The sequence below is a fragment of the Galeopterus variegatus genome, unplaced genomic scaffold (assembly GCF_000696425.1).
Source record: "Galeopterus variegatus unplaced genomic scaffold, G_variegatus-3.0.2 Scaffold1904, whole genome shotgun sequence".
Lineage (NCBI taxonomy): Eukaryota > Metazoa > Chordata > Mammalia > Dermoptera > Cynocephalidae > Galeopterus > Galeopterus variegatus.
The window spans coordinates 107,160-124,034 of record NW_007728015.1 but is presented as its reverse complement, the minus strand read 5'-3'; the positions used below and the strand labels follow the sequence as shown (position 1 = coordinate 124,034).

Below are 16,875 nucleotides of genomic sequence, written 5' to 3'. Positions count from 1 at the left end.
AAGGAGTTAAGGGGTGGCAGGCCAGCGTAACCATAGGTGGTCCTTTCTGTTCTTCCTGGTTGTGTCATGAGTGCATGCTCAGTAGGCAGTGGTGTTCATCACTGTCACCCCAGGAGGGGTCATTGTAGCAGTCACCTTCATGCTTTGTGCGCAGGTGGGAATTCCTAAAAGGGTCTTAAGGTTAATCTGTAACTTTTACAATTATAGTAAAAAAGCCTTGGGGAGAGTTTTTGCAACTCAGTAAACATCTGTTTCCTCTCTTATCTCAGTCTGTTTTGTCAGGACGTCCATGGGGTAATCATTTGCCCTGAGGGGTCTCATGACTGAGGAGTGGAAAAGTAACAAAGGGTCCTCTGCAGGGAAAATGGAGTCAGTTTGGTTCACAGGACTAGCCTTACTGTTTCAAATACATGAACTTTTGGGGGACACATTTGACCCATAGTATCTCCAGAGTAAAAAACAAAACAAACAAACAAAAATAAACAATGCCCCAATGAAAATATGATTACATCAATATCCTTGAGCTGCCTGCAAGAAACTTGCAGTGACCTTGGACAAGTCACTTCCCTTCTGCTGCTGCACCAAATGTGGCTGTTCAGCACAAATCTATTCTGCATTGCCCAAGGATCCCAGCAAACCATTCATCAAGAACACCTCTGGGGAACGAGTATGGATGGAGAAGAGACTTTCACATTTTTCTTCATAACTTTCCTGAGTTGCATGAATTTGTTACAACAAGCTTGTATTCCTTTTGTTAAAATTAAAAATTAAGGTTAGAAATTCAATAAACATGCAGGCACTAGCTGCTGGAGTCACAGATATTAAAGAGAAATGATGTTTAACTTAGAAAGCTTACAGACCTGCAAGAGAGACAATTACAATATTTCCATGAAAATACTGACTGATGAAAATAAAAAATGCTTGGAAAAGAACTGTTCTTGAGGGAGCCAGGAAAATCATCTTAGAAGCAGTGAAGGGACATTCAGGCTGGATCTTAAAAGATGGTAGTTATGACGCAGCAACAGTATTTTTTAAATGTATATATTAGAGAAAATCTGACATTTAAGTGAGCAAAATTTGAATTTTAGAGGACTATCTTCATCTCCGTGCCTGGGCTGATCAATGTTTCCCAATGTATTATACGAGAGATGAATTTAGATGGCACCTGTGACTTTTTTTCCCTTTTTACCTCAATAGTTATATACTTATTCTTACAGGCTATCTTCCATTTATAGCAAGTTATTCTGGTATTCCATTCATGACAGTGATTCAAAGTTTCCTTTTCAAAATAAATACAGCTAATTCCATTTACTGTGTGACCTTCTGCAATAGACTAGATCTCTCAGAATGGCCATTTCTTCATCTGTAATATGGGGATACTAAAAATACTCTTGGAAAGGAGTTTTATAAATCAAAAAGTGCAAATGTTATTATCCCAATAGACTGTGAGCTCCTTGCATTTCTGTGCCCTCGGGGACCCAGCACAGGATCTGGAATGGAAGAACCACTGAATAATAACTGAAGGGGCTTAGCTCCGGGGGCAACACTGAGGGTTGCAATCCGTTGCCAGACACGGAAAAAGACAAAAAAAAATAAAAAATAAAAAAAATAAAAAATAAAAATACTCTTGGAAAGGAGTTTTATAAATCAAAAAGTGCAAATGTTATTATCCCAATAGACTGTGAGCTCCTTGCATTTCTGTGCCCTCGGGGACCCAGCACAGGATCTGGAATGGAAGAACCACTGAATAATAACTGAAGGGGCTTAGCTCCAGGCAAGGAAGCCGTGGTTTTCAGGTGAACTGGTTTACAGTAGTGAATGTGAATAAATTTCACCTCCCATGCCAGCCCCAATTGATTGGTAGTGACTGATAAGGCATTCACTGAAAAGAAATCTGAAGCTGTGATTAAGTGATTGATTAGCAAGGTCTGTCATGGAGACAGACAGGAGTGGAACGTGCCAGTATGACCATACATATTTTCCAATCATTCATTCACTCATTAAAAAAGATTTATTGCGTGTCTGCTCTATGATGGGCACAGCTCTAGGCACCCGGGATTCCAGAACAAACCCGACTGAACGATTTCTCCTCTCTCCAATGCAGCCCAATCTTCCCCAGTTTCCTGAAGGAGAGCTGGGTCTGACAATATTCGCTTAATTTTGACTGAATTCCAAAGAGGGACTGTCATTTATCTGAGGTCACAGAGAAAATCAACAGCAGAAACAGGACTAGAATCCAAGGCACTGCCTCCAAATCCAGCACAGAAGTGTACTTACCTGACTTGCAAAACCCGTTTAGCTTTCCTAGGTTTGCTGCTGCCCTTTCTCAGCCCCGAGCCTTCCCACCTGCTGTGCCTCTTGAGGGAGGAGAGACCTTTCGTTCCCTGGCTGGAAGTAGGGAGGCAGATGAATGGGGGAAATTCCCTAGAGTTTTCTGTGGTTTGGACAGGTGGTTTAAAAAAACCAGGACAATAAAGAGGGGAGAAGAAAAAAAAGAGAGGGAAGCACAGTAGGAGTCCTGCTACTGGCAGATGACAGGTACTTGGTCACTTTGAGCAGTTGGCTTTCCCAGCCTCCCTCCCTGGGGAGGCTAGAGAGAAAGTAATTGAAGAAGGTTCCCTAACACATGAATGTGAGACTGGGCTTGAAAACTCCAGTCACACCTGGGTTCAGAGCTGAGAGTTTGATCTTCAGAGGCCTCAGGAAGAATGCAGAAAGAGGGAAAGGAGGAAGTCGGCTCTATGCAGCTTTATCTCCAGACGCAGAAGCCCCCTTACTGAACCCTTGTCTCCCTCCTATAAGCCTCGGGGGCTGAGAAAGAGCCTCACAGATCACTTGATTTAATCTCATCACATTCAGATGGAGTTTAGATGTCCTAAACTCCCTCCAATTGAAAAGAAGGTGGGGAGAGAGCTGGTATTAGGGATTAAGGTACAAGACTTCATACTTTTATTTACTTAACAAACAGGTAACATTTACTAAGTGCCAGGCACTGCTCTATGTACTTTATAGACTTTAGTTCTTGGAATCCTCTTCTAATGTGCTAATAAGCAAGAGAACAACCCCATGAGGTGGGTTCCCTCTAAGGTGGTGTTCACAGACTGCCACCCACCTTCCTGCCCATTTGGTCATGAAACACCTACTCAGCTCCCACTTGTGATGTGTCCTGAACTATGTAGCTCAGCAGCAGAAAGATGAACAAGACACGCTCCCTACTTTCACCTTCAAGATAAAGATTTTTTAAAATAAATGGGATAGAAAGTTATGGGGGAAGGGGAGTAGATAAGAGTGCTACTTTGGTCAGAAAAGACTTCTTGAATGAGGTAATATTTGGTTTTTGAACAAGAGAAAATGGTGAAAGATGAAGTCAGAGAGGAAGCCAAATGATTTAGGATTCTGCAGACCATGAAAAGGAATTAGAATTTCATCTTAAGAGCAATTGAAGATTGTATACAGGGGAGTGGCAAGATCTCATTTGCTTTTGGAAAAGATCACTGTGACTCCTGTATAGAGCAGGGGTCAGCAAACTTTTTCTGTAAAGGATCAGTTAGTAAATATTTTAAGCTTTTTGTCAGCACCACGCTCAGCCAGTGAGCAAACCGGCCATCCCTATATGGGATCCGAACCCGGGGCCTTGGTGTTATCAGCACCGCACTCTCCCGAGTGAGCCATGGGCTGGCCCAAAGCTTTTTGGGCCAGATACTCTGTTGCTACTACTTGATTCTGCCATCGTACAGTGTAATCAGCCACAGACAACACGTAAACGAATGAGTGTGGCTGTGTTCCAGTATATCTTCATTTATGGACACTGACATCTGCATTACATATAATTGCCACATGTCAAGAAATATTCTTCTTCTGATCTTTTTCAACTGTTTTAAAAGAGTAAATAGGCTCATGAGCCATACAAAAACAGGCAGTGGCTGCATTTGGTTCATGAGCTGTCCACCATTATGATAAAGAAAAGATGGAGGACACAGCAGCAGCCCAAAGACCAGATAAGAGGCTAGTTTGAGCAAGGATGGTGGCTTGGATGAAGGTGATGGCAGTGGAAATTACGAGAAGCAAATTTTTAAGCCATTTTAGAAATAAAACCAATAGGGTTGGCTGGCTAAAAGGATTAGAGGCCAAGAGAAGGATGAATTATGACCCCTCAGTTTGAGTGAGGGTGAATAGCAGTTCATTTTCCTGAGATGAGGAGATGTGGGTAGAGCAGGTTTGGGGGGGCAAATCACATATCAATAGTGTGATCCCAGACAGGAGAGAGACAAACACAGGGTCCCGGGGAGTTTACAAACAAAATACAGGATGCACAGTTAAATTTGAATTTTAGATCATCAGTGAGTCCTTTTTAGTATAAATATGTCCCAAATATTGCCTGAGACATACTTACACTAAACAAATATTCATTACTTATCTAAAATTCAAGTCTAACTGGGCATCCTGTATTTTTATTTGCTAAATATGGCAACACTATCAGGAGGGTATGCTCATTTAGAAAAAACAAAAATCTATCTAAGCCTGGGGAGAGAAAGCGAAGGCTCCCTGGAGGAGGTGTAGCTGAGCTAAGCCTAGTGGTTGGCCAGGTGGAGCAGGAATGGGAAAAGCATTCTAAGCAGAAAGAACAGCATTCTCAATCTGGGGTCAGTAATGTGCACTTCACCCTCAGAAATGTGCAAGTCATTAATGAGGCTAGACCCTCAACTAAGAAAAGGAACATCAGGAGGTGAGGCTGAATTGTTATGGAAAACTGTATCGAGGTTCCTCAAACAACTACACGTAGAACAAACCAGCAATTCCACTGCTGGGTACATACCCAGAGGAATGGAAATCATCATGTTAAAGTGATACCTGCACTTCCATGTTTATCGCAGCTCTACTTACAGTAGTTGAGAGTTGGAACCAACCTAAATGTCCATCAATGGATGACTGGATAAGGAAAATGTGGTATATCTACACAACGGAATATTACCCAGCCATGAAAAGGAATGAAATTCTGCCATTTGCAGCAACATGGATAAACTTAGAGAAAATTATGTTACGTGAATAAGCTAGGTACAGAAAGAGAAATAGTGCATGTCCTCACTCATAAGTGGGAGATGAATAAACAAACAAATAAATAAACAAACAAAAAGAAAGAAAGAAAGAGAAAAAATACAACCATCACAATAATTATTGAACTTTCAAAAGGAGAGAATGGAACTATTGATGCCACCAAGGGTGAGAAATGGGAAGGGGGGGGGGGGGGCGTTTAGGGAGAAATTGGTAAAGGGCCACAAAATACACTGTGTAATGATAAAATAAAAAATAATAATAATTAATTAAAAAGGAGGTGAGGCTGAAGAGCTCCACAGGGGCCACTTCACAGAGGTCCTCCAGGACAGTTGCTAAAGTACAGATTCCCAGGCCCCTCCCCAGGCGCCTCAGCAGGTCAGCCCTGGAGAATCTGGGCTGTGAGGTGATTCTGACGAGGAGCTAACTTTAGGAAAGACTGGGCTAAATAATCTGGGAGCTTTTCCGCCTACAAATCCCAGGAGTGGAGGAAGTTGCTGCTGGTTCTGAAAGTCTTGAAAAGAGTAATCCAGGTAATCAGAGCAAAGTCTGCGGAGTAAGTGTGCAGCCTCCTGTGGGGATTTTCTAGAATGGAGCTCTGTACATTTGGAGAGAAGTAGAAGGTCCAGAACGTCTGTCAAACGACCAGCCCTGCTCCTCAGTAGTGGCCCTGCATCTGGCACCTGGCTGTCATTCGCTGCTGTCTCTCAGTTTCCGGCAAGGAGACCAGACGTCTCCCTGTGTCTTCCCCTGCTGCCACTTCGTTGCCCTGCCCCCTTCCCTCCTCCGCCCACAGCCACCACTGAAATGATTCCCCCAAATGCAGCTATTACTGTGACTGGAAATCTTTTTACTGCTGATTCTGCTAATGGAAATGTTCCTTTCCTTTTCGGCTGCTTGCAAAGCCACTCGTGACTTCCCTGGGTGCATGAGAGCAAGGCTTTGTCAGCCAGCCGCCACCAGAAGGGAGAGGATTCTGCCCCGCCTGCCTCCCCCAACACCCACCTGCCTCGGCTCAGCTCTAAGAGCTTCTCTGTCCAAACTGTCCTCAGACAACCCCAGAATTCTCTGCTTCCCTCAGCTCCCCGAGAACAAGCAGAGATCAATGGTCAATTTCATCCTTTTCTGCCTTGCTGGGGAGGAGGGAGGCAGGGAAGAGGCATAGGCAGAGCTTGCTGGAATGGAAAGAGGGGGAGGGGAGAGGGAATTCACATTCATTATTTATTCATACCTCCACCTCCTTCCAAAAAAAGGATTCCAGGTGGTGAAGAGGCACGAAACACAAACTGTGTGCCAGACGCTGTGCTAGGTGCTTTGCACACACTATCTCCATAAGGATCATACGGCTTAGTGTAACTAAAAACTGAGCACAGTGCCAGGCACCGACTAAAATTTGGTTTATGGAAGGCTCTCCAAAAATAATTATCACAGCAACCCAGAGGAGTGACTACTCTGTTTTCTTCACTTTATTGATGGGCAAGCAAAGGCTCTGAGAGGTGGCATATGTGGCATATCAAGTTAAGAATTAGTACATCCGGGATGCGATCCTAGGACTTTGGTGCTCAGATCTGGCACAGGTTCTGCTTCAGCACACTGCCTCTCAGTCAGAGGATCTGTGCTAAGACTGAATTTTGCTATGGATTATCTGTGGGACCTTGGAAAATATACTTCTCTTTTCTAGGTTCATGAGAGAATTGGCTTGGATCTCCAAGGCATTATTTTACCTAGTTCTTAGTCTAGAAGTATTCACTATTTATTTAGATTTTTACAGCATTATTATATCTGCATCCTATTATTTAATGTGTATAACATAGATCCCATTTTCGAGGTGGAAACACAATATTTGCACAATGCTGCTAAGGAGCACTAGGTGGAAAAAATCCAACTTGGGAATGAGTAGGAGAGTGACAAGAGAATGCACTGAGCCAAACAGGGGACATATCTCAGCCCACTGATGCCCTGACCATCCCTAGAAAGAGAACATAGAGCTTATACACATCCCTTGAAGAACAGATCACAAGACCCCCAGTATATCTCTATGCATGGCGTAAGATGGCAATTGCCTAAGAGTTGGGATGGAAGAAGAGAGGGAAAGAGAAGAAGAAAAGGAGAGGGGAGGGAAGGCAGGAAGGCAGGAGGGAGGGAAGAAGAGAGGGAGAGAGGAAAAGAAAAAGGGAGAAAGGGAGAAAGGGAGAAAGGAAGGAAGGGAGGGAGGGTGGGAGGGAGGAATTCATTAGGAATTGAACTAAGTAAGGAAGGGAGAGAAGAAAGGAAAGGAGAGAACCAAGAAGGCACAGAAGCATAAGGATTTTCTTGTTACGTGGATCCAGGGATGATGAGGGACCTCTAGATAATATGAGAAGAGGCCCTGTGCTGTCTCCTGGCAAAGCAGCAGGGAGCAGGTGACAGGCCTGGGAGATGCTGAGTCAGCTCCTGGCAGCACAGAGACAAGGTGCTCAGTCCCTCGGCCCGTGAGGCTGTCACACCTGAAATTCCTATAAAAGAAACGTGGGCAGCTTCTTGGTAATGAGAAGAGGAAGAGATAAGAAGTGAAAGAAGTTGGCAAGGAGAAGAAAACTCGAGAGCCCTCCTAGTTCTGTGAAGCATGCAAGGCAGAAGAGAACACAGACTGTGGAAGGAGGCAGACCTGGGTGTGGACGCGGCTTAGCTGTGTGATCTTGGGTATGCCGCTTAACTCCTCTGAGCCCCAGTGCTCACCTGTAACTTGCAATGAGCCACGTTTGTCTTTCAAATGAACTAAGAGATGTGCCAGCACAGCACCTGGGGCCTAGTAAATGTTCAATAAACAGTCACTGTTTTCATAGCTTCTCCCATGCCAGGATGATAAAAATCAGTTGCCTTACACCTCTGCAATTCCAGCTCCTCCCATCCCCGGTTGTCCAGTCTCCCATCGTAGGAAAACACGGTGGACTCAGAGTCAACAGATCTGGGATTTGGCATCTGCTCTACCAATAACCTGCTAAGATGACCTTGATTTCCCAATGATTATAGAGAAGTGTTTCATTTGGATAATGTCCTAAATTCTTTCGATTTCTGACATTTGATAATCCCAGAACCATGGTGTATCATCTCCCAAAAAGAGCTCAATGCCTCTTAGTTTCCCACAATGCAAAAGTCCTAATCTTTATCTGGCTTCTAAGTTTCTCAAGGTAAAGTACCAAATCTGATTAGTCTTTAATTTTATTTTTTAAATTTAATTACTTTAAATATTACTTCCTTTATATTTCTCCAGGAACACATTCCACAAAGCCAACGCTCTTCCCTCTGAACAAACTGGTCTCATGACCCATCTTGCAAACACCCCAGAATAATTAGGAGACAGAACAAAGTAGAGGAAATGGCTATGGGAGTTCCAATGAGGGGAGACTCTATGGAAGAGGTGGCATTTGAGTTCATCAGTGAGTTCACAGATTAGTGGAATTTCAGCACCTCTCTAGTTTTGCCCAGTAGGGATTCTGGGATAAGACTTGGCAAGCCCAGGGTTCTAATGATCTGAGATCTCCTGTACACCTATGGTGTGCCAAGAACAGGGTGAGCCACTGCATCCCCAGAGATGAAGGAGGTATGTCTGCTGCTTGTGGAGTGCACAGTCAAGCAGCACAAGACACAGGAGACACACATATGGTCAGTCCTGATGTCTTACGCCAAGCCACTGTCATCTCTGGCCTCAACAGGCTCCTGCAGGCCTTCCTGCTTCTGCCATTGTTCGCCTACAGAGCAGTCTGAGTAATTCTCTTGAAACATAAATCAGATCTTGGCACTCTTGCTTAAAATCCTGCATAGCTCTCCATTCACTCAGAGTCAAACCAATTCTTGACAGTAGCCTGCATGACCCTGTGTGACTCGGTTCCCCTTTTCTTCTCTGACATCCTGCCCCTGCCTTCCCCCTTGCTCATCCTGCTGTGGCCGCAGTGGCCTTCGTGCTGTCCCTGGAAGACGCCAGGTGTGCTCCGAGTTAGGTCTTCGCTGAGCTGTTCTCTGCCTAGAAGATACTTTCTTCTCGGCTAACTCCTTCGTCATGTCCATCAGGTCTCTGTTCCCATCTCACACTTGCAATCAGCTCTTCTCACGCTACCTTATTTAATACTGAAACCAATCTCCTCCTCCCAGAACTCCTCATTCTGTTCTTCCTGTTTTATTTTTTTTCCCTTTTTCAGAGAATTTATCATTCACTCACATACTACATAATTTGCTTAATTATTATGTTTCTTGTTTCTGTCTCTTCCCCACCTCCCACTTCCTCCACCCACCCAGGGATGTAAGCTCCCTGAATGCAGGGATCCTTGTCTTTTGTTCTCTGAGGTATCCTGAACACCTACAACAGTACCTGGCACATCACAGGTGCTCGATAGCTCTTAAGGGACCGGTTATTGTGACAATGGTCTTGGTATTGATAGTGGGTCTTGGTGCCTCTCCAAGAGAAGAGATCATGAAGGCTTCAAAGACAAGTTGACACTTGAATTCAGACTTAAAAGGTGAAAAGGAGTTTCCCCAAGAGATGGTGAGGCAGAATTAGAGAATGAGAAGAAAAGCCTGTTAATATAGGACGATGAGATGAAGTATGATCATGCACCTTATACTGCAGGAGGGATGTGAACCTGATCCTCACAACCATGGGGAACCTGTGAAGTGCTCTACAAGTGGATGGCTATTACCAGATTTGGACTTTTAATGAAATCACTGTCCATAAGTATAGAGGATGGATCAGAGAGGTAAGACTGAAGGTAGACCAGTGAGTGGACTGTTGAAATTGTCATAGAGAGAAATGGTGAGGCCCGAGCCTGCCAGGGGCTGCAGCCACGGGGATGGAGAAGGGGTTCCCCCATGGTCAAACCCATAATGGTTTATAACACACAACACCTTTGTCAATTTTCTGCTGGTGTGTTCTGGTATGCCAGTGATAAAGCTACAAATATTTCAGTCTTGAATCTTACATTGTGTAGTCACCACCCACTCCTTTTCCATTCGAAAGGGAGGTCTTCATGGGGGCTGCTGTCCAAAAGAACCAGACAGTAGAAAAAAAGCCAGTGAAAGCAGAGAGCAAATCCTGCCAAGCACTGCTGCCTCCTCCTTCCGGGGCAGAGAGGCTGCACATTCTGCTGCCAGGGAGAAAACACCAGCTCTCTCACCATAGTTAATCTTCTGTTGCCACTAGCTGGTCAGTACGAGAACTAGGGAAGTATCAGCTCCGTAAAGGAAGCATCCCCCTCATGCTGCTCCACCCCAAAGTTAGACTTGACTCTTTCCGCTCCTAGAAAAGACTGGACTTCTGCTCGCCCACAAGGGCAGCTAGAGTGAAAGGCAATGAGGCTTCCTCTTCCCCAGAACAAAACCCATCAGCTCAGGTGCTTAGGAGAGATTGGAGCCGCCCAGCTGGATACTTGGGCAGGACAGCAAACTCAATTTCCCTAAGGAGATTATTCTCCTTAGGTTTATTTTTTTCCCCCCAGAGAGAGAAGGAAAGAGTGGTGTGCTTTATGATGTTCAACCAAGTTGCAGCACTGAGGTGTGTTTAAACCCAGTCTAGCACTGTGATAGAAAGAGGCACGGAGTGGGATTCAAGACCACGGGGTTTAGTCTGAACTGTAGGTGTAGGTTTCTTCCCTTGTCTGGGCTTCAATGTTACATATAAAATGGAAGGATTAGATCCAACGCCCTCTGGGAGTCTGTGATGCTGGGAGCCCAGCAAACTCCGTGGTTGTGGTCATAGTTCTCAGGACTTCACACAAGTGGTCACTGTTAGTCTCCATCCTTCCCTCCCTGCCAGCACACACTTTCACACTATGCTATGGCAGACAAGGCCTAGTGCACAACCAAGTAAAGAGGTGACAAGCAGGAGGCTTTGCCTGCCAGAGGCCTGGTCAGAACTCCTGCCACACCTGCTGTAAATTAAAATTATAAAATCATCTTGCAGCCTGAGGGCCCCGTTCAGGAAACCAGTCAAGCTCTGGGTCACACCAAAGCTTGCAGAGCTCTGCTGTCTCGGCTGGTGTCAACGACCCCTGGAAACAGCAACTCTGGTTGACCCTGACTGAATCTGAGCCTCTGAAACAGCTGAAATGAATCCTCCCTTCTCCCTGCCTCATTACCCTCTCAGTAACATGCTACTTTCTGAGGGCAGAAAACACATTTCTCTCTGCTCTGAGTATTAAATAGGTTTCATCAGCTCTGAGCTGGCAAGAGGTGGGTGGGGTATAAATTGAGAGAAGTCAGTGGAAAAGGGAAGCAGTCCCAAATGAGAGACCACTAAACACCTTCACCCCAAGCCCTTATTAACAATATCCCAGGGACCCGGACCATCACAGCAGATGGGACCTTGAAATCTGAGTGTGGCCCAAATACCTTGTTTAGTGGTAAGGGACCCCATGCCCAATCAAGGCAATAACATACCCTGTTTTAATCCTAGCTTTGTTTTAAGACATCAAGTTCCCCCTCTTCTCCATCCCAGAATCTCTCTCTCATACAGAACTCCGGAATTAATGCGAATGAATATTCTGTGGTCAAAAATCTCTACAGAAGAAAGTTTACCACTATTTGTAATCACTTTTCCCCCCTGCAAATAAAACTTCAGAATCAAGCAAGAAACCAAAAAGTACATATAGCCCAAATGCCTCCCAGCACTTGGGTCCTTTCTCTGAATGCCTGCCAAACAGCTGCCTGGTCTCTGCTTGAACACTTCCTCTGAGGTCCTGCCATCAGGGTCAGCACACTGGGTTGTTGGACAGCTCCCTAAGACACATCCTTATCCCCTTAGTATTTGCACCTTTTGAACATTAGAATCAGAGCCCCCTCTCCCCCCGAAAAAGGTATATTTCTCTTTCTGTGCTGACATTTAAAGAAAGCTTCTCCAGCTCTTCATGGATTGCCCTTCTTAGGCTAAACTCCCAGCTGCCAGCAACCCTTCCGTCCAGGTGCCTGGCCTCTCACTCCTCCTATAAGCTTTTCTCTTTGGTTAGCCATTTTAATCTGTATTTTAAGAAACCATAGCTGACTTGACCAAGTTGGCATCACAGACTATGTCTTTCTCTTCCACCCAGGCCAATCGGCTTCCTGTAAAAAGCATCCTTTTGGGACAGACCTTCAGGACACTGCCACAGTTATTCAAGCAGGTGCATTTAAAGGCATATTACAGGGGCTGGCCAGTTAGCTCAACTGGTTAGAGTATGGTGCTGATAATACCAAGGTTTTGGGTTTGATCCCTGTACCGGCCAGCCACCAAAATTATAAAGACATATTACTGAATGGTTTTTCCTTCTTCATACTCCCTTCCCCAAATACACAGCACACTCCTCTCCTGTCAGGTGTACATGGCAAAGCAAATTACTAAGAAATGTTGACAATGAGTGGTTACTCAATTTTATTGCTTTTTCTACCTTTTGCTGAATCAAGGCAGATGGTAAACAGTCCGGCCTGGCCACTATGAAGCACAGGAAAAAGGATGACATTACCCTACCTGTGGGCATAAAAGCTAAATCCACAAGCTGACTCCAGGGCTGCCTGGGGGTAGGTGAAGACTGAGTGACATGCAAGTTCACCTCAGAAGCCCTGTGCTGGCAGTTGCTCCTGCTCAAATACTTTTTTTCAATTAGTCCTTCCCAACACCCCCAGGTTACTGGCAAAGTAAAACAGTCAAAAGCAAGAGGAGCTAGTCAGAGTCACTGAGTAGGTCAGGGTACTTCAAGTTCATCAAATCTTTACACCAAAGGATTATTTTAGGCTTCATCTGCCCACTCATATTACAGCACAAGGAACTGAAGCTCTCAGGGAATAAACGACTTGTTCAAGGTCACAGTGTGCCAGAGCTGAGATTTCCAGATCCTAACCAATGTTAAGTTCCCATGCTGTATTTTAGCATTCAGCTTTTCCTCAATCTCTCTATGAAATCCTTCAAGACCTAGTTCAGGTTCTTTACAGTCCAGGAAATGTTCCCAATCTTCTCCAAGTCTGTTGAGTCGTCTTCCTTCCCTGATGGCACAGAATGTATCATCTCCATCACTCATTGGCTCCATTAAATAGAATGCCCTTGACATCTCCTGAGTCATGGAACTCTGAGCTGGTAGGGTCATTGGAGGTCACTTAACTCATGCCTCACTTGCAATCTCTCATACTTTAGCTCACCAGTGTTGCTGAAGTTCCTTTGGAGAAAGATTCTTGTCTTGTTGATGATCGTTATACCTCTCTATCCAGCACCATTCCCTGCAGAAATTGCATATTTGGTTCAGAATGCCAGTTTAGCAATTACCAAGAATATAGGTGTCTGGTAGATTGGATTCCAGTTCCAGGCCTGCCATGTACTCACAGTGTGACTTTGGACTAGGTACTTTACCTCTTTAAGAATGATTCCTCATCTGTCCAACGGGAATAACAGTAGTGCCCACTCCGTGTCATTTATGTGAATTAATAACACAAGGCAAGAGTAGAGCTCTTAGCACTACCTCAGGCTTCAATGACTATTTGCTATTCCTTGATCACTTTCAGGGAAATTCACTTTGTTAATGTCATTGGCTTATAATCAGATTCCAAAGAAGAGGCCCAGGCATAGAAACTTGGGGGAACCTTTCACATCTGAGGGAAACTTCCATCTACATAAAGCAGGCTGGAACTTAACAGGGAAAGTGGAAATACAAAGAGGAAGAGACCTGAAGAAATCTTACTTTCAGTCTGTGCATTATCAGTAACAGCCAATAATCCCAACAAGAAGGCGAATGTGGGGAGGCAGGCCAGGTATGAAGGTGACTTTTGTAAATGTGGATGGTAGGCAGTTTGTGCAAAACTACCTTGAGGTCCCCCTACTGGACTTGGAGTAAGATGGAAATTCTCTTTTATTTGTTTGTTTGTCCGCCTTTAATGCCAGGGATGTTCTACTACCACGAACTCTGGGCCCAGGACCCAAAGCATGATCGGAGGGCTTCAGCATACACTATCACCCCCTAGTGGTGGCTCCACAAGCCCCATTATTGGCAGAGCTTGGCATTCACCAACTTTGCACGCCCAGCTGTGGCACCAGCCATCTCCAAATCCCCTGAATTGACAAGCTACTAGTAGAAGACTCACCTAACTTGCCAGAGACAAACACTAGGCAGGATGTTTAAAAGGTCTGGAGATGGGAGGGGGCTACCTTGGGACCCTGGGAAAGAAATAGCCATAAATGATTCATAGTACCCTTCCCCCACTGCCGTCACCAGCACTATTTTCCAGCCAGCCTGGCCCTCCCAGAGCTCATTGTGCACTCCGTGTTTACACGCAAACAGTCGAAGACCAACACAAACAAAAAGCCCACGTCTCCCTACACAGCTCCTGCTACACCCGGCCATCTGGTGACTACCTCGCTAGCCAAATCCCAGTAGAGCGCCGTCAGCTGCCATGCCAGGGCGCTGAGGGGAGGAGGAGGAGGCAGGAACCCAATTCCCTGCATGCATGCAAAGGGCTGAGTGCTGCCAAGGAGGAGAGCACCAGGCCACTCCACAGGCAGGCAGTCCCCAGCTGCCAGGCTCAGCGTCTGTGCATCAGAGAAGGCAGAAGGCTCCAAACAGAGGCACTGGGAGACTCTCGAGCTCACACATGGGTCCTGAGGGATGCAAGACTTCCAGCTCCTCACTCAGCTCTTCACTCACCCCAAGCTCCCAGACACCCAGCCCCTTTGAAAGTCAAAGTTAAAAATGGCAGGGACCGCCAGCTCCAGGAATTCCCGGGCACCTCTGTAGCTGGCTGGACTGGGTCCTTCACATCTTTGGGAATTGGAATGCTCCGGGGTCCTCGCTGCCAAGTAAGGTCATACCCAAGGACCGCCTCCCTTCCCCCCTCATTTGAGTGGCAATTTAGAGAAATTTCCACCTCTGACCTCACAGGGCACCAGAGTAGAGAGATCTAGAAAATGGAGGGAGAAGGGTAGGATTGAAAGTGGCGGCAAAGGGACACCTTCTCTGTCTCCAGAAGGACCCATCCCCACGAGGAGGAGGTAGAAGGTAGAGGTGAGCCTGAGGTTATCTCTGCACCCTAAGGAACCTCACGTCCACCCACATCTCCTTCCTTGGACATGGGCAGCCACACAGGTGTAGGTGGGAAAGGCGTGTGTGTGTGTATGTGTGTGCATCGCACGCCCTACGCGTCACCGCGGGAAGTCCCTGGAGAAACTGCAAGGCGCTCTCTCTCCCGCCTTGCCTCCCAGAAAGCTCAGCACGCTCAGGTTACAGCCAGGCTGGAGAGCACAGGAGCCCGAAACCCGGAGGCGCAAGCTCAGACCACGAGAGGGCCTGGCACTCGCTCAAATCCCCAGAGGCGGCCAGCATAAACGGGAGGGGGGCTGGGGTGTCACAAAAACACATTAAAAAATATCAGTGGCTCCCAGGAGTCTAGTCCACTGATGACTCTGGGGCTTGTCAGGCAAGCAAGGAGTTGACCTCGGAGGTTCAGGTCAGGATCCTAAAGGCGCTGACCACGAAGGCCGGCCACCACAGCGATGCGTGAGCCGGATCCCGGGATGGCAAGGACCCGGGGAGGAAGAGCTCCGGAGTCTGGGGGCGAGCCCCCGGCGCCTTGCAGACGCTGCTGTTGGTCAGACTCCGACAACCAATAGGGCCCCGCGCCCCCAAGAGGGGAGGGGAGAGCGAGCGAGCCGCGAGCGCGGGAGAGCTGAGGGGAACGACGTTTTTGTAAACGCTCCCCGAGATAATTAAGCTATCAGTTACTCGGGTGGGAAATCCGCCGCGCTTCCCACAGCTCCACCGAAGGGCCGGCTCCTCCGGGATTCGCGCTGGGAACCAGCAGGCAGCAAGCTGCGGGCGAACTTTCTGATTAACTTTTCCCTTGGAGCCCCCCACCCCCGCCCGTTGCCTGTCCCCTCCTTTTTTCTTGCCTTTCAGTTCTTGGTATTAGTCCAGTGAGTGAGCTGCGGGGACAAACCTGCTCTCTGATGGCAGCGAGGTAGACATGCGAAGGCGGTGACGGAGATGGAGGGAGAACCTCAAAGTAGAGACCGTGGGCTCAGAATCCCAGACCTCAGCAATCACTCAATCCTCCCCAGCCCCATTTCACAGATGGCCAAAACTGAGTCCCAGAACGGGAAAGCGACTTGGCCAAGGTCACACGGCCCATGTGAAAGCCGAGCTATTGTGGGCTGGGTGATTCTACCTGGAGCTACTCCTCTCAGATGCTGTTGGAAATCCACCTGGAAGGGCCGAAGCCACAACTCTGAGGCTAGAGCGAGGGGGCGGTAACCTCGGAGGGCCAGTGACCACGCCTGGAGGAGCAGAGGGCTGCTGGACCGGGAACTGGCTTTGGAGCAGGGGGACTGCCCCGTCCCCTAGCCAGAACGATTTGGGGTCTGGCGTCCGAGATGGGTCAGCGTAGAGCTCAACATCTGGACTGAGGCAGAGGGACAGGTTCCCACTGCGAGAGGGTTGGGACGCCCCGGGCTCTCCCGCCGCGCGCTCTCCAGGACCTCCTGCCCCACACTCCTTTCCAACCACCTGTGCGCCCTCCGGGCCCCTCAGCTGTCCTCTGCCAACCCCACTCGGCGCAGCCCGGGGCGGGGAGCCCCAAGGCGTCCCCACCCGTCCGGCCTCACTTAGGGGATCAAGGTTCCTGGGGGTCCCGGGTGTGTCGGCGCCTAGCCTTACCCAGGGTGAAGAAGGGCAGCTCCGTGTTGTCCAGGTCGTCCTGCACCGCGATGCGTCCGGGCAGCTCGTTACGCACAAAGAGCAGGAGGCGCGACTCGGCGGCTGTGCCGGCAGAGCCGGGAGAGCCCGGAGACGCGGCGGCGGCGGCTCCGGCCCCGGTCCCGGCCCCGGCCCCGGCCCCGGC

At 47.4% G+C, this 16,875-nt stretch overlaps 1 protein-coding gene across 1 annotated transcript in view; it reads right to left on the bottom strand.

The window, feature by feature from the left end:
• LOC103595982 (astrotactin-2-like) overlaps positions 1–16,755 on the bottom strand; it is a gene marked incomplete at its 3' end in the record, with an annotated part of 218,542 nt that extends 201,787 nt beyond the window's left edge. The window contains exon 1 of the mRNA XM_008579529.1: positions 16,692–16,755. The remainder of the gene's footprint in view (positions 1–16,691) is intronic.
• Between the last annotated feature and the right edge of the window lie 120 nt (positions 16,756–16,875).